This window comes from Babylonia areolata, chromosome 27 (genome assembly GCF_041734735.1).
Source record: "Babylonia areolata isolate BAREFJ2019XMU chromosome 27, ASM4173473v1, whole genome shotgun sequence".
Taxonomy (NCBI): domain Eukaryota; kingdom Metazoa; phylum Mollusca; class Gastropoda; order Neogastropoda; family Buccinidae; genus Babylonia; species Babylonia areolata.
The window spans coordinates 21,249,182-21,266,681 of record NC_134902.1 but is presented as its reverse complement, the minus strand read 5'-3'; the positions used below and the strand labels follow the sequence as shown (position 1 = coordinate 21,266,681).

The 17,500-nt window shown below is 39.5% G+C and overlaps 1 long non-coding RNA gene and 1 pseudogene across 1 annotated transcript in view; one reads left to right on the top strand and one right to left on the bottom strand.

Moving 5' to 3' along the window:
- LOC143301537 (uncharacterized) overlaps positions 1-17,500 on the top strand; it is a 245,183-nt gene that overhangs the window by 7,083 nt on the left and 220,600 nt on the right. The gene's annotated exons all lie outside the window — the stretch shown is intronic.
- Positions 15,679-15,798, bottom strand: LOC143301670 (5S ribosomal RNA; annotated as a pseudogene).

The following is a 17,500-nucleotide window of genomic DNA, read 5'->3' as shown; positions in this document are numbered from 1 at the left end:
TGGAACAGACTTTTTTCAAACATTTATTATCAGTTGTTTTCCTTAGAAAAACACAGAGTTCAGTATGGAACAGACTTTTTTCAAACATTTATTATCAGTTGTTTCCCTTGACAAAAAACAAAACAAAAAACAAACAAACAAACAACAACAACAAACAAACAAAAAAACAAACAAAACTACAACCCCCCCCCGAAAAAAAACCCAACAAAAACAACCAAAAAGAAAACAAAAACAAAACAACAAAAACAAAACAAAACAACCAAACAAACAGCAACAACAAAAACACAACAACAAAAAAAACAACAACAACAACACAAAAAACAGACTACAGTATGAGAGACCTTTTTCCAAGCATTCATTATCAGTTGTTTTCCTAACAACAACAAATACCACCAAAAAACAACAATACAGTATGGAACATACTTTTTTTTCCCAAGCAATTATTCTCATTTTTTTCCCTTAAAAAAATACAGACTACAGTATGGAACATACCTTTTTTTCAAGCATGCATTATTAGTTGTTTTCCTGGAAAAATACAAACGACAGCATGGAACAAACTTTTTTTTTTCTTCAAGCATTCATTATCAGTTGTTTCCCTTAAAAGAATACACACTACAGCATGGAACAACCCCCCCACCCACCCCCCGAGCCCTCCCGGAAGCATTCATTATCAGTTGTTTCCCTTGAAAAAACCCCAACATACTACAGTATGGAACAACCTTTTTTTCCCAAGTATCTTTATCAGTTGTTTTCCTTGAAAAAATGCAGACTATAGTATGGAACAGACTTTTTTTTTTCAAGCATGCATTATTAGTTGTTTTTTTTGGAAAAAATACAAATGACAGCATGGAACAAATTTTTTTTTTTCCAAGCATTCATTATCAGTTGTTTCCCTTAAAAGAATACACACTACAGCATGGAACAAACTCCCCCCACCCCCCCACCCCCCGAGCCCTCCCGGAAGCATTCATTATCAGTTGTTTCCCTTGAAAAAAAACAACATACTACAGTATGGAACAACCTTTTTTTTTTCCAAGTATCTTTATCAGTTGTTTTCCTTGAAAAAATGCAGACTACAGTATGGAACAGACTTTTTTTTTCGAGCATGCATTATTAGTTTTTTTTTTTGAAAAAATACAAATGACAGCATGGAACAAACTTCTTTTTTTTCCCAAGCATTCATTATCAGTTGTTTCCCTTAAAAGAATACACACTACAGCATGGAACAAACTCCCCCTCCCACGCCCCCCCGGAAGCATTCAGTATCAGTTGTTTCCCTTGAAAAAAAACAAAACATACTACAGTATGGAACAATTTTTTTCTCCAAGTATCTTTATCAGTTGTTTTCCTTGAAAAAATGCAGACTACAGTATTGAACAAACGTTTTCCCAAGCATTCATTATCAACTGTTTCCCTTAGAAAAATACAGACTACAGTATGCACCAAACTTCTTCTTTTTTTTTTCCCCCCAAGCAGTCAGTATCAATTGTTTCCCTTGAAAAAATACAGACGACAGCATGGAACAAACTTTTTTTTTTTTTTCCAAGAATTCATTATCAGTTGTTTCCCTTGAAAAAGTACAGACTACAGTATGGAACAGACTTTTTTCCCCCTAAGCAGTCATTATCAGTTGTTTCCCTTGAAAAAATACAGACTACAGCATGGAACAAACTTTTTTTTTTCCCAAGCATTCATTATCAGTTGTTTTCCTTAGAAATAATACAGAATACAGTATGGAACAGACTTTTTTTTCCCCCTAAGCAGTCATTATCAGTTGTTTCCCTTGAAAAAATACAGACTACAGCATGGAACAAACTTTTTTTTTTTCCCCCAAGCATTCATTATCAGTTGTTTTCCTTAGAAATAATACAGAATACAGTATGGAACAGACTTTTTTTTCCTCAAAAATCATTTATTATCAGTTGTTTCCCTTTAAAACAACAACAACAACAACAACAAATCCAAAAACAGACTGCAGTATGGAACAAACTTCTTTTTTCCCCCCCAAACATTCGTCATCAACTGATTCCCTTAGAAAATACAGACTACTGTATGGAACAGACTTTTTTTCTCCTCAAACATTCACTATCAGTTGATTCCCTTGTTGAATTAACGACTTCCCTTTCGCGAAGAACATTAGATAATTTTCATTTATTGTACTTGTGTTCATTTCAAATGTTCATCTATTTTGTCCCCCCCCCCTCCCACATCTCACCATACATCTCCTTTCATTTCCTTCCTGTTTACTTTTTTTTTTAAATGGTGACATTCAAATGTGGAAACGAGTACTTTGATTGGATATCCAAAATCACCAGCATGTGTGACGGTACATCCAACGGGAGGAATTCCTTCCTCACAGGCTATACAGTCTTTTATTTTCTCAATAACCATTGGGCCAGTCTTTCATCAATAACCATTGGTCCAGCTAGTCTTTCATCAATAACCATTGGGCCAGTCTTTCATCTTTCATCAATGACCAATCTTTCATTAATAACCAGTGCCCAGTCTTTCATCAATGACCTATGGGCCAGTCTTTTATCTTGCATCAATGACCAATGGCCAGTCTTTCATCAATAAACAATCGTCAGTCTTTTTTTCAATAACCAATGGGCCAGTCTGTCACCAATAACTAATGGCCAGTCTTTCATCTTTCATTAAAAAAAACAGTTACCAGTCTTTCATAAATAACCAGTAGCCAAAGATCAGTCTTTCATCGTAACCAAAGGGCCAGTTTTTCGTCAGTTACCAATGGGCCAGTCTTTCATCAATAACCTATGACCAGTCTTTCACAAATAACCAACGGGCCAGTCTTTTTTCAGTTACCAATAGCCAGTCTTTCATCTTTCATCAACAACCTATGTGCCAGTCTTCCATCAATAGCCATATGGGCCAGTCTTTCATCAGTAACCGATGACCAGTCTTTCATAAGTAACTAATGGGCCAGTCTTTCATAAATAACCTATGAAAAGTCTTTCACAAATAACCAATGGCCAGTCTTTCGACAATAACCAATGTGCCAGTCTTTCATAAATAACGAATGGCCAGTCTTTCATCAGTAACCAATCGGCCAGTCTTTCATCAATAACCAATGGCCAGTCTCTCGACAATAACCAATGTGCCAGTCCTTCATCAATAACTAATCGGCCAGTCTTTCATAAATAATTAATCGGCCAGTCTTTCATCAATAACCAATGGGCCAGTCTTTCATCAATGACCAATGGGCCAGTCTTTCATCAATAACCAATGGGCCAGTCTTTCATCAATGACCAATGGGCCAGTCTTTCATCAATAACCAATGGCCTATCTTTCATCAATAACCTATGGGCCAGTTCTTTCATTAATAACCTATGGGCCATTCTTTAACCAATAACCATATAGGCCAGTCTTTCATCAGTAACCTATGGTGATGGACTGGGCACCAACCTCCCTCCCTTCCCCCTCCCTCTCTCTACTCCTATGTGTACTTTATATTAGTTGGACACACACACACACACACACACACACACACACACACACACACACACACACACACACATATATATATATATATATTATTGGAAGATGATTCTGAGAAGGAAATTCAGAGTAGGGAGAGAAAGATCACAGACATGGCGATCACGATAATGATGACGATGACGGGCTAGATCATCGTCATCGTCCTGATAGTCACTGTTTCTGATTCAATATCTATTGTGAGATCTCTTGACATCCAACAACAATCTCTGTCGTCACCATCATGATTATCGTCATCGTTATCGCTACATTACAGTTTATTGTCATACCAACTGACCTCGAACCATTGCCATTGTCATCATCATCATTATCATCATCGTCGTCGTCGTTAAAATAATCAATACTTCATCATCACTATCATCTTCGTCATTATGACAACTCAATAGTTCATCCTGTCTGTGTCAGATAAACTTACATTGAATGGCCGGAGCCGTCGTCATAAAGTCGGGTCATCATCACCATAATCATCAACGTCACCATCAGTCCTCATTGTTTCTTACCATTTTACAATACATGATCAAATAAACTGAACCAACATCATCATCATCGTCATCATCATCATCATCATCATCAATTTGTTACTGATATTTGTTTGCTTTTTTTAAATTAAAAAAAAAAATCTATTGTCAAAACATAATTGACATTGAGTCATCATCATCGTCATCGATGTCATCGTCGTCGTCATCCTCATCATTTCTGGATAATTCGCTTTTTTATTTTGGTCAGATAGACTGACCTTGACTTGTCGTCGTCGTCGTCATCATCATCATCATCATCACCAGTGGCACCATCATCACCACCATCATAATAATTATTATCATCATCATTACTGCAAAATAAAATTTTGCTCAGATAAACTAGCCCGGACCCGTGGCCGTCATTTGCTCATCATTGATGTTGTGATGGAGTCTCCCGTCTTATCTTATCTTATCTGTCGGTGTGTGTCCTTATATGGGAGAAGAGGCCGATTCTGGATGCGCAGCAATGCAATGTTGCAAGGGAAAACGTCTCCAGAAGGTGAGCTCTGCTTCCTTCACTCACGCTTCTCCTTAATGGTCAGCGTTCCCCATGCTCCCCCTGCCCTTTGGTCATCCTCTTCCGTCTTCACAGCCGTTGGGAAAGGATTCCTCCTCCGCCTGGTCCGTCGTTGGGAGACATCACATGCGGCAGGCAGTACTGGGTTACATGGCACCAGTAGCAAGGGCAGTGCCCCTGGCCTGACCTTAATTGATATTGTAATATCATCACATTTACCACCACTGTCATTGTTTCTGGCAGTTTTTCAATCTATTCTAAAAAAAAAATATACTGACATTAAACCAACATCATCATCATTGTCGTCGTCATAATCATCGTCATCGTCAGTGTGTGTCATAATTCATTGTTTTGTCAACTGACTGATCTTGAACAATCAGCTCATCATTATTGTATTGTCATCACTTTTGCCATCACTATCATTGTTTCTGACCATTTTACAATATATCTCAAATAGACTGACATTAAAACAACATCATCATCATTATCATTGTCGTCGACATCGTCACCGTCATCATTAGTGTGTGTTATGATTCATCGTTTCGTCAATAATTGATCTTGAACAATCAGCTCATCATCATTGTATCGTCATCACATTTACCACCACTATCATTGTATCTTGCCATTTTTCAATCTATTATCAAATAGACTGACATTAAACCAGCATGATCGTCAACAACAACGTTGTCGTTGTCATCATCACCGTCATCATCAGTGTGTGTGTGTTATAATTCATTTTTTTGTCAACACTTGATCTTGAACAAACAGCTCATCATTATTGTATTGTCATCGCATTCGCCACCACTATCATTGTTTCTGACCATTTTATGATTCATCCTCAAATAAACTGACATTGAACCAACATCATCATCATCATCATTATCATTGTCGTCCTTCCTTTAATTATATATATATATATATATATATATATATATAAATTTCATATTCTTTTTTCTCCCTTTGGGTCTTATTAGCACGTTGGGTTACGCTTCTGGTCAGATATCTGCTTAGCAGATGTGGTGTAGCGTATATGGATTTGTCGCCTCCTTGAGCAGCTGAACTGAACTGAACTGAACTGATCTGAACTCCCCGATCCATTGTTCGTTCTGCCTATCTCTTTCGCGTTCATTTTTCACACAACAATTACTGATGATTGAAATTGCCGAATCCCTGTTACATAGTCCAGGAGGTGTGTTTCTGTGATGCAACCCTTTGTCATTGAAGTGTATCTGTCTCAGTCTCTGGACCTTGCAGTTGGAATGAACTTCCTCTTTCTCTTCGTCAGGTCTCCACACTCAGCTCTTTCAAGTCTGGCCTTAAAACCCACGTCTTACCAAAATAGCCTCCCTTCCCTGTCTCTTCGTTGTCTTCACTTTTTCCAGTTTTAGAGTTATGCGTGCGTGTGAATGACTGATGCGAAAGCGCTTTGATTTGTCTCTGCACAAGATTCAGCGCTATATGAATATAATAATAATAATAATAATTGTCATTATTATTGTCTTTTATGTTTACGTTGTTCCACGGATATTTACGAATTGTTGATTCCATTGTTCTGGTTTATCCATTTATTTTCTCTGTATATCCTCCTTTAACAGCCGTCCCCAACCCCATCTCTCTCTCTCTCTCTCTCTCTCTCTCACGACACGACACGTCTAATATCACTCAAAGTGATAAGACATCAAATCAAAGAAATGATGAATACATATATATATATATACACTGAACCGACCACGTGCTTAATAGCGGACCCTCCCCACTACACCCCCCCCCCCTCCCGCAACCTTCCCCTCCCTCCCACCCACACGCGTTCCAGACTCCCTCTCACCCACCCCCCACCATGATCCGGAGCAATGTGTCTACTAGCCGCGTGCAGAAACAAGGATATATATATATATATATATATATATAATATACATACATATCTATATACTATCGATTCTCCCTCTTCAGAGATACACTGACATTAAATTCTTTAAAAAAAAATAAAATAAAAAAAGCCTCTGGAAAACGCGACAGAAATACGTGCATTGAGAATATCACGTTTCAAAACATGGATCGCTTATTTGTGTGGGTGTTTTTATATTTTTTATATTTTTAAAAATATTAATTTCAGTATTTTATCGTTTGTTCTTTTGATTTCATAATGTTCTTCAATTCATTGCCTCACTTGTTCCTTCCTTCCTTCCTTCCTTTAGATATTCTTTATATGAAAGTCGGGGGGTGTGGTGGGGGGTAGGGTGGGGGGCTTGATCATCATAATGAAAATCATCATCACAGTCATTGCTATCATCATTATCGTTGTCGTCGTCGTCGTCATCATCATTGTTGAAATAAAAGTTGATTTACCAATACATTGATAGCTGCAGATTCTCTCTCTCTCTGTCTCTCACTCTCTCCCTCTCTCTCTCTCGCCCTCTCTCTCTCCCTCTCTCTCTCTCCCTCTCTCTCCCCCCTCTCTGTCTCCCTCTCTCCCTCCCCCTCTCTCTCCCTTTCTCTCTACCTCTCTCTCTCTTCCTCTCTCTCCCTCCCTCCCCTTCTCTCCCTCTTGTCTCATTCAATTTTAATTAATTTCTCTCGTTTCTTTCACTTTTACTTTCTTTCTCTAACACTCTCTCTCTTAATCAAAGAACACAGATCATGAAGTGGTACTAACAGTCAAGCGTGAGACGCTAATTCTCTGGACTGGGAACAGTCGTGAAGCAATAGGGACAAAGAGAACGAACGGACGAACGATTTATTCAATGTAAGGCAAGGCCATCGCCCCAGTTGAAGGTGTTAAACAAAAGTAAAGATGATGAACAGATAGTAAAGAGTGGTAACCCTCTCCACACACAAGGTACATAACTTCAAGCCAATGCTGCATACGCTACCAATTCAGCCAATCAAAAGTAAAGATGGTTTCCTGCCTTACATAGTGTTACGAATATTGTAAACATACAAACAACATACGAACACACACACACACACACACACACACACACACACACACACACACACACACACACACACACACAATATTGCGTGAAAATGTAAATATGGAGACTCCGAGAGAACCCCTCCACCCACCCTACCCCCACCCCACCCACCCCGAAAAAAAAACAACCAACAACAAACAAACAACAAAAACAACCGTCATTGCCATACTCTTTTACATCGACCAATTTTATTGCATTCTCCCGCCTCTTCAACGCTTTATACACACACACACACACACACACACACACACACACACACACACACACACACATATATATATATATATATATAGAGAGAGAGAGAGAGAGAGAGAGAGAGAGAGAGTGAGAGGGAGAGAGAGATCATTTTGTTATCATATTTTCATTTTTTGATGACAAGAGCATTTGTAATAAGGACAAAGAGAGAGAGAGAGAGAGAGAGAGAGAGAGAGAGAGAGGCCTCCTGGCGACCTAACATCGATGGTTCCCTGCGGACTGCCGACGCTGGGACTGTGACAGACGAACCCGGATGTGGCCGTGTTATATACACAAAATGAGCTGCATGAGAGTAATGCCTTTGAAACGGTGAAGATGACGTGCAGCATAAAGAGACAGAGAGACACAGAGACAGACCCAGACAGAGGTGCTTGAAGGATGGATGTGAAATAACATAAAAAAAGAACATTTCACAACTGATTTCATGAATAAAACCCCGGACAAAAAAAAAAAAAAAAAAAAAAAAAAAAGAAAAAAAAAGAGGAAATATTTACGCTTTTTGTTGGAACTTCATCAGGCAGACAAAATACTGTCGAAGTAATGAACACACGAATAATGTTTTTATAAAGAATTCGAAATGCGTGTTTTTTTTTGTTTTTTTTTTTTTGGGGGGGGGGGGGGGGGGGGGGGGGGGGGGGGGGGGGGGGGGGGGTTCAGGAGGACTTTAAGTATAGGGGAAGAAAGGCATAGATGATGGGGAAGTGATATACATCAAAATGTAAAGCAGACAGGTCACCGTTGTCTTTGATTATTAATCTGAAACTTTCTGACACCTTTATTTCCACAGCATTTGTATAACGAAAGACTTAGCGTTTTTGGAAAGGAGACATGTGCTTGTTTTTATTGTTTTGATAGCAGACAAACAACATTGACTACCAATACAATATGATATTCACACACACACACACACACACACACACACACACACACACACGGAAGTCTGATAAGAGCACAGGAACACCTAACTAAACAAGCAAACAAAGCATTGCATACTTTACGAAGAACATTCAAAACTATCAACATCAATCCAGGTACCATATCTAAACTATATGATACTTTGATAACGCCAATATCGATTTATGGGGCGGAGGTTACCTTACCAAGTCAAACCGGATGATTCTTTCGATTTAGCACATCTTTTTGACGACTGCTTATCGAATAAGTTTCCACATGAAAAATTACATATTAAATTTTGTAAGCAATTACTGGGAGTACACAAAAAGCTATGGTGCTTCCTGTGTTAGGTGAACTGGGCAGATTCCCAATAAGTTTAAAGATAATGTGCCAAATTATTACATATTGGATTCACATTATTCAATTGCCAGAAACTTCCCTCATCAACAAAATATATAAGTCCATGTACCAACAAGAAAATACAACTTCCCCATGGTTGATATTTGTTAAAAAGATACTTGAAATTATAGGCCTTGATCACATTTGGAAAAATCAATTCACATTCAGCGTACATAGACTGAAATACGTCGTATATAAAAAATAGAAAATGAATATATCAAATACTGGAAAGATAAAAGGGAAAAAAACATTAAAGCTAAAATTTTACAATACGATTGTAGCAGAGTACAAAACTGAAACCTATCTTTTAAATATATCAGATACAAAACACAGACAAGCTTTAACGAAACTCAGAATAAGCGCGCATGACCTAAAGATTGAGAAAGGTAGATATTTAAATATTCCACAAGAAGACAGATTGTGCAACAAGTGTAACATCCTGGAAGATGAAATCCATCTTCTTGATCATTGTATTAAATATAAAACCTTAAGGCAACAATTTTTAAAGGATATTCAAAATTCGAATAACACAGGACATATTCCCAGTCAGGTGATGCACAGATGATGAATATATACAAACAAGATTGGGAAAATTTGTTTATGAATGCTGCTGCAATTTACTGCATTAACTGATTGATTAATTGTGTGTTTTTCATTCCTTCATTCATTTACCATTGCACTTGTGTCTTATAAACCTTACGGTTTCATGACAATAAAATCTATTCTATTCTATTCACACACACACACACGATCAACGAAAAAAACAGTACCAAAAAATGCAAATAAATAAATGAATAGATTAAAACAAAAAACAAACAAAAACAAAACAAAACGACAACAACAACAACAAGATGAATAAACATATAAGCAAAGAAATAAGCTAAATAATTGAAATGAAAATCCAGCAAATGAGATTAGAAAAAAATATATTCACATAAAAAAAACACACGAAAAAACAAGAACAAAGCAACAGCAACAACAACAACAGCAAAACCGTTCTTGATAATACGTCACCCAATGTAAAATATTATTGCCTGTGATGTTTTTCTGATTTTTTATTTTATTTTATTTTTTACAGAAAATGGTAGATTACATAATGAGCAAACAATAAAATTGAATAAACAAATAGACAAATGAATAGACAAATAAAGGAGTAGATCAAGAAATGATTAGATAAAAAAAGCCACACAACAAAAAACAAAACAAAAACAAAACAAAACACACACACAAAAAAGCAACAAAAATACTCCATAAATGTGACTCCACACCAAAGAATATCATTTATTATCCGTCACCCTGTGAGAAGTTTATCTAATTGCAAATAAATACAGTACACAATACAGCAGAACAAAACAAAATAATGTAAAGTTCATTATAATGATTCCATGATGATAATTAATTACGAAAAAGAACAATAATAACTTTAACAACGATATTTGTAATGCAGAAATTGACAAAGGAAATAGTGTGAAGTTCACTATAGTGATTTTTTTAAAAAAATGATTATAATTAATTACGAAAAGAACAATTATAACAATAACAGTGATATTTGTCATGTAGAAATGGAGAAAATGAAATAAACTGAAGTTCACTATAATGATTCCATGATGATAATTGATTACGAAAAGAGCAATAAAAACAATAACAATGATATTTCTCAAGCAGCTGTGGAGAAAATGAAATAAACTGAAGTTCACTATAATGATTCCATGATGATAATTGATTACGAAAAGAACAATAAAAACAATAACAATGATATTTGTAATGCAGAAATGGAGAAAACGAAATAAACTGAAGTTCACTATAATGATTCCACGATGGTAATTACGACAAGAACAAATAGAACAATAACAACAATATTTCCAATGCAGAAATGATTATCATCATCGATAGTTCTATTATTGTCATAATCGCATATCTGTATAAAGGTCAGCAAGTGTTACTGTGATGATATAATGCTGATGATAATGTATATATTATCAGATGAATTCATATATAAATGATAACTGAAATGATAAGAATACAAATAGTTATGATAATGATAATGATAAACATAAGGAGAATAACAATAACAATAACAACAATAATGATAATAATAATATCAATATCAATAATAATAGTAATAGTGAAATTGATAATGATAACCACAATAGTTACGAAAAAACTGGAAAACAAGGTAGGTGAAATTGACTAGCGAGTTTAAATTAACTAATAAAGTGATCAGTTTTGATGACAACACATAAAAAACAAATCGAAAATCACAATCCCGGTAACTAAAGCAATCAGTAAATTATAATTTACACAGAAAGCAGAGGCGAAAGTCACTACCCAGCTAACTAAAGCGATCAGTAAATGATAGATAGATAGATAGATAGATATAGATATAGATATATATCTACCTATCTCTCTCTCTCTCTGTATATATATATATATATATATATATATATATATATATATATATATATATATATCATTTACACAGAAGAACAAAACAAAACAAAAGGCGAAAATCACCACGGAGTTAGCTGATAAAGTTAACAGGATCAGTTATATTAACACAGAAAAGCATTGGGTAAAAAGTTCCACCGGCAAGTTGACAAAATAAAAATGATAACGTACAACTGATCCGCGCAGCGCGGCAGACACAACAGACTTTGACTGGTCGACACAGTTTCTGCAGTCACACTATTGACTGGTCGACACAGTTTCTGCAGTCACACTATTGACTGGTCGACACAGTTTCTGCAGTCACACTATTGACTGGTCGACACAGTTTCTGCAGTCACACACACTATTGACTGGTCGACACAGTTTCTGCAGTCACACTATTGACTGGTCGACACAGTTTCTGCAGTCACACTATTGACTGGTCGACACAGTTTCTGCAGTCACACTATTGACTGGTCGACACAGTTTCTGCAGTCACACTATTGACTGGTCGACCCAGTTTCTGCAGTCACACTATTGACTGGTCGACACAGTTTCTGCAGTCACACTGTTGACTGGTCGACACAGTTTCTGCAGTCACACACACTATTGACTGGTCGACACAGTTTCTGCAGTCACACTAGTGACTGGTCGACACAGTTTCTGCAGTCACTCTGTTGACTGGTCGACACAGTTTCTGCAGTCACACACACTATTGACTGGTCGACACAGTTTCTGCAGTCACACTATTGACTGGTCGACACAGTTTCTGCAGTCACACTATTGACTGGTCGACACAGTTTCTGCAGTCACACTATTGACTGGTCGACCCAGTTTCTGCAGTCACACTATTGACTGGTCGACACAGTTTCTGCAGTCACACTATTGACTGGTCGACACAGTTTCTGCAGTCACACTATTGACTGGTCGACACAGTTTCTGCAGTCACACACACTATTGACTGGTCGACACAGTTTCTGCAGTCACACTATTGACTGGTCGACACAGTTTCTGCAGTCACACACACTATTGACTGGTCGACACAGTTTCTGCAGTCACACACACTATTGACTGGTCGACACAGTTTCTGCAGTCACACTATTGACTGGTTGACACAGTTTCTGCAGTCACACTATTGACTGGTCGACACAGTTTCTGCAGTCACACTGTTGACTGGTCGACACAGTTTCTGCAGTCACACTATTGACTGGTCGACACAGTTTCTGCAGTCACACACACTATTGACTGGTCGACACAGTTTCTGCAGTCACACACACTATTGACTGGTCGACACAGTTTCTGCAGTCACACTATTGACTGGTCGACACAGTTTCTGCAGTCACACTATTGACTGGTCGACACAGTTTCTGCAGTCACACTATTGACTGGTCGACACAGTTTCTGCAGTCACACACACTGTTGACTGGTCGACACAGTTTCTGCAGTCACACTGTTGACTGGTCGACACAGTTTCTGCAGTCACACTATTGACTGGTCGACACAGTTTCTGCAGTCACACTATTGACTGGTCGACACAGTTTCTGCAGTCACACTATTGACTGGTCGACACAGTTTCTGCAGTCACACTGTTGACTGGTCGACACAGTTTCTGCAGTCACACTATTGACTGGTCGACACAGTTTCTGCAGTCACACACACTATTGACTGGTCGACACAGTTTCTGCAGTCACACTATTGACTGGTCGACACAGTTTCTGCAGTCACACTATTGACTGGTCGACACAGTTTCTGCAGTCACACTATTGACTGGTCGACACAGTTTCTGCAGTCACTATTGACTGGTCGACACAGTTTCTGCAGTCACACTATTGACTGGTCGACCCACTTTCTGCAGTCACACACCACTACAACAAGAACAGCACAACAACATGCAACAACGACAACACCCCAGTTTCAAACAGTGCACACATCTCGCAAGGATGATGTTGGTGATGATGAAAAACAACAACAACAACAACAACAAATAATCGTAGATGAATTTCATACGTGTGAAAGACAAATTAGGAAAAAAAGAGAAGAAGAATGAATGAATGAACGAAAGAGTGTAGGAGTGAAATTATTGACTTTGTCTGTCTGCCTGTCTCTCCTTCTCTCTCTAATATATACATATATATATATATATATATATATATATATATATATATATATATATATATCTAGAGAGAGAGAGAGAGAGAGTGAGACATGGGTGTGTGTCCATCGAGATCGATGATGACCATCGTTGTCATCCAGCTATGGGATGGTGGGAGGGTGGTGGTGGGGGGGGCGTGGGGGGGGGGGGATGCTCATGAATCTATCTGTGAATGCGCAGATTGCTGAATAGTCCAATCTATGCACGAAATGTTCGCTGACAATTGGGGCAGACAAAGACAGGCATACCATTGTCAGGGAGCTTGTTTGCCCGTGACTTTCTGGCCTGCCTCTTCTGAACAGCTGCAGCAGTCCTGTTGGCCTCGCACAACTAAGCGCCTTTGTGCACGGCAGCGCGCCATTTGTCACGGTCCACTGCAGATTCCTCCCAGGAGTCAGGGTTGATATCAAACGCTTTCAGAGAGACTTTCAGAGTATCTCTGAAGCACTTCTTCTGACCTCCATGTGATATCTTCCCTTGTTGCAACTCGCCATAGAATAGCCTTTTGGGCAGCTGATGTTCTGGCATGCGCGCCACGTGTCCAGCCCAGCGAAGCTGGGACTGCATCAGCATGGTGAAGATGCTGGGAAGGGTGGCTTTTGCAAGCACCTCCGTGTCTGGGGTCCTGTCTTGCCACTTGATGTTCAGTAGCTTCCTGAGGCATGTTATGTGGAAGTGGTTCAGCTTCTTGGCATGTCGTTGGCACACTGTCCAAGTTTCGCAGGCGTACAGTAGTGTGGGGAGAACTACTGCTCTGTAGACCTTTAGCTTGGTCTCAAGACCAATGCCTCTTCTGTTCCAGACATTTGCATAGAGTCTACCAAAGGTTGCACTTGCTCTTGCAATCCTGACGTTCACTTCATCGTCGATGGTCGCATTTCGTGACAGTGTGCTGCCAAGGTATGTGAACCGCTCCACCGCACTGAGTCTCTGACCGTTGACTGTGATGTTGGGCTCAACGTGGGGTTTCCCTGGGGCTGGCTGATGGAGAACTTCAGTTTTCCTCGCGCTGATGGTAAGGCGGAAGTTCCTGCTGGCAGTGGCAAACTTGTAGAAGCTGAGTTGCATGTCAGCTTCAGATCCAGCGTTGAGGGCACAATCATCAGCAAACAAAAAGTCTCTGATGATGTCTGTCATGACCTTCGTTTTTGCTTGAAGCCTTCTGAGGTTAAACAGCTTGCCATCTGTTCGGTACTTTAGGCCGATTCCAGCATCGCCATCTCTGAAGGCATCAGTAAGCATTGCAGAGAACATGAGGCTGAACAGTGTTGGAGCCAGGACGCAGCCTTGCTTGACACCATTTGTGACAGGAAAAGGAGCAGATGTTTCGCCATTGTCCTGGACTCGAGCCTGCATGCCTTCATGGAATTGGCTGACCAAGGAAATAAATTTCCGAGGGCATCCGTACTTGGCCATGATCTTCCACAGTCCCTCTCTACTCACGGTGTCGAAGACCTTAGTGAGGTCGACATAGGTGGAGAACAGATCAGCATTTTGCTCCTGACATTTCTCTTGCAGCTGCCTTGCAACAAACACCATGTCAGTGGTTCCGCGCTCTTTCCGGAATCCACATTGGCTCTCAGGCAAATGACCTTGGTCGAGGTGTGCTGTGAGGCGGTTTAGTAGGATCCTGGCAAGTATCTTGCCTGCGATGGAGAGCAAGGAAATGCCCCGATGGTTATCACAGGCTTGCCGGTGGTTCCCCTTTCGCTTGTACAAGTGAATGATAGATGCATCTTTGAAATCCTGGGGGATCGTCTCTTCTTTCCACATGACTGAGTACAGCTGATGGAGCTTCTCAGTCAGCACAGTGCCTCCATCCTTGTAGACCTCTGCTGGTATGGAGTCTGAGCCAGGTGCTTTGCCACTGGATAGCAGACGGATTGCTTTGTGGGTCAAGTGTATTCCAAAGTCAGTCAGTGTATCGCACGGATCAGTCCGTCACTGCTTTCGGACAGATCCATATACGCTACGGTGACCAGAAACGTAACCCAACGCGCTTAGTTAGGCCTTGAGAAAAAAAAGGAACGCCAACAGCACCCGGTGTTCCCAGGCGGTCACCCATCCAAGTACTAACCGGGCCCGACTTTGCCAAACTTCGGTGATCGGACGAGAATCGGGTGTTTTGAACGTGGTATGGCCGGTGGCTCGCGCATCAATACAGGAAAAAAAACAAACAAAAAACCCAAACAACAACAACAACAACAACAAAACAAAACGAAGCAAACATAATCTCTGCGTTCTGACAAGTGTAGTTGTATTTCATTTTATCACAACAGATTTTTCTCGTGAAATTCGGGCTGCTCTGGAGAGCGCGTCGCTACACTACAGCGCCCCTCCCCCCCCCCCCCCCCCACTTTTTTTTTTCTTGCGTGCAGTTTTTCCTATCGAATTGGATTTTTCTACAGAATTTTACCAGGAACAACCCTTTTGTTGTCGCGGGTTCTTTTACGTGCGCTAAGTGCATTCTGCACACGGGACCTCGGTTTATCGTCTCATCCGAATGACTAGCGTCCAGACCACCACTCAAGGTCTAGTGGAGGTGGAGAAGATATCGGCGGCTGAGCCGTGATTCGAACCAGCGCGCTCAGATTCTCTCGCTTCCAAGGCGGACGCGTTACCTCTAGGCCGTCAGTCCTCACTTGATCTGACTTAGGAATTATGGAGCAGGGTGGGGCGATGCACTGCGAAATAGATTGATCTTGGAACAACAGTTTCAGTTTCAGTTTCAGTAGCTCAAGGAGGCGTCACTGCGTTCGGACAAATCCATATACGCTACACCACATCTGCCAAGCAGATGCCTGACCAGCAGCGCAACCCAACGCGCTTAGTCAGGCCTTGAGAGAGAAAAAAAAGAGAAAAAAAGGTGAATAAATAATAGATAAGGGTACATAAATAAGTCAATAAATAAGTCAATAAATAAATAAATAAATAATTACAATATAAAAAAAGGTAGTAGTAACAATAATAATAAAAAATAAAAATAAAAATAAGACAACAATGATGATAAATAAGCAAATAAATGTAAAACATGAGGACACACATTCACACATACACCCACACATGCATAACAGATATGCACCAAACATGCAGTTTCACAGATATGAAAGCACAGTCAAATACACATAAACGTACATGAGTCCCAACACACACACACACCACACACATTACCCTACACCTCCTCTACCCCCTCCTCCACACACTCATTTCTAGCTACGTATCGCAGCTTCCACGGCACACACACACACACACACACACACACACACACACAGATGAACAACAGAACACCGTTGAAAACGTTGATGCTTGTGAACTCTGACCATAGTGAAGCATTACCCCCTACCCCCTCCTCCTCCAAATTTTGATGCAGATTATATCAATGAAAATAGCAACGGATAAAAAAAAAATATAAAAAATAGTTTAAGATAAAAAAAAAAAAAATCAAATTTCTGTATTTTGTCACCAACGCCATGATGATATGACCTTGAATTTTGACCCAGACCTTAACGCTCTTTTTTTTTGTTTTTTTGTTGTTGTTTTTTGTTTGTTTTTTTTGGGAGGGGGGGGTGTTGTTCTTATCTTGTCCCAAACACTGAATCATTTTTTTTTTTTTGATGAAAATTATGCACCAGAGCTTATCTTTCTTCCGCTTTCTTTCACATTTCTATTGGTGGTATCATGAATGCTATTTTGTGGCCTTGACCATTGACCTCTCATTTTGACTTTCAGTCGAAATCACGCCGTCACAAAGGGCAGTCAGTAATACCCGAGTTGATGAAAATTGGAAGAAAAAAAAAACTAGTTCTCTTTCTCTTCTTCTTCTTCTCTCTCTCTCCCCCCCCCCCCTCCT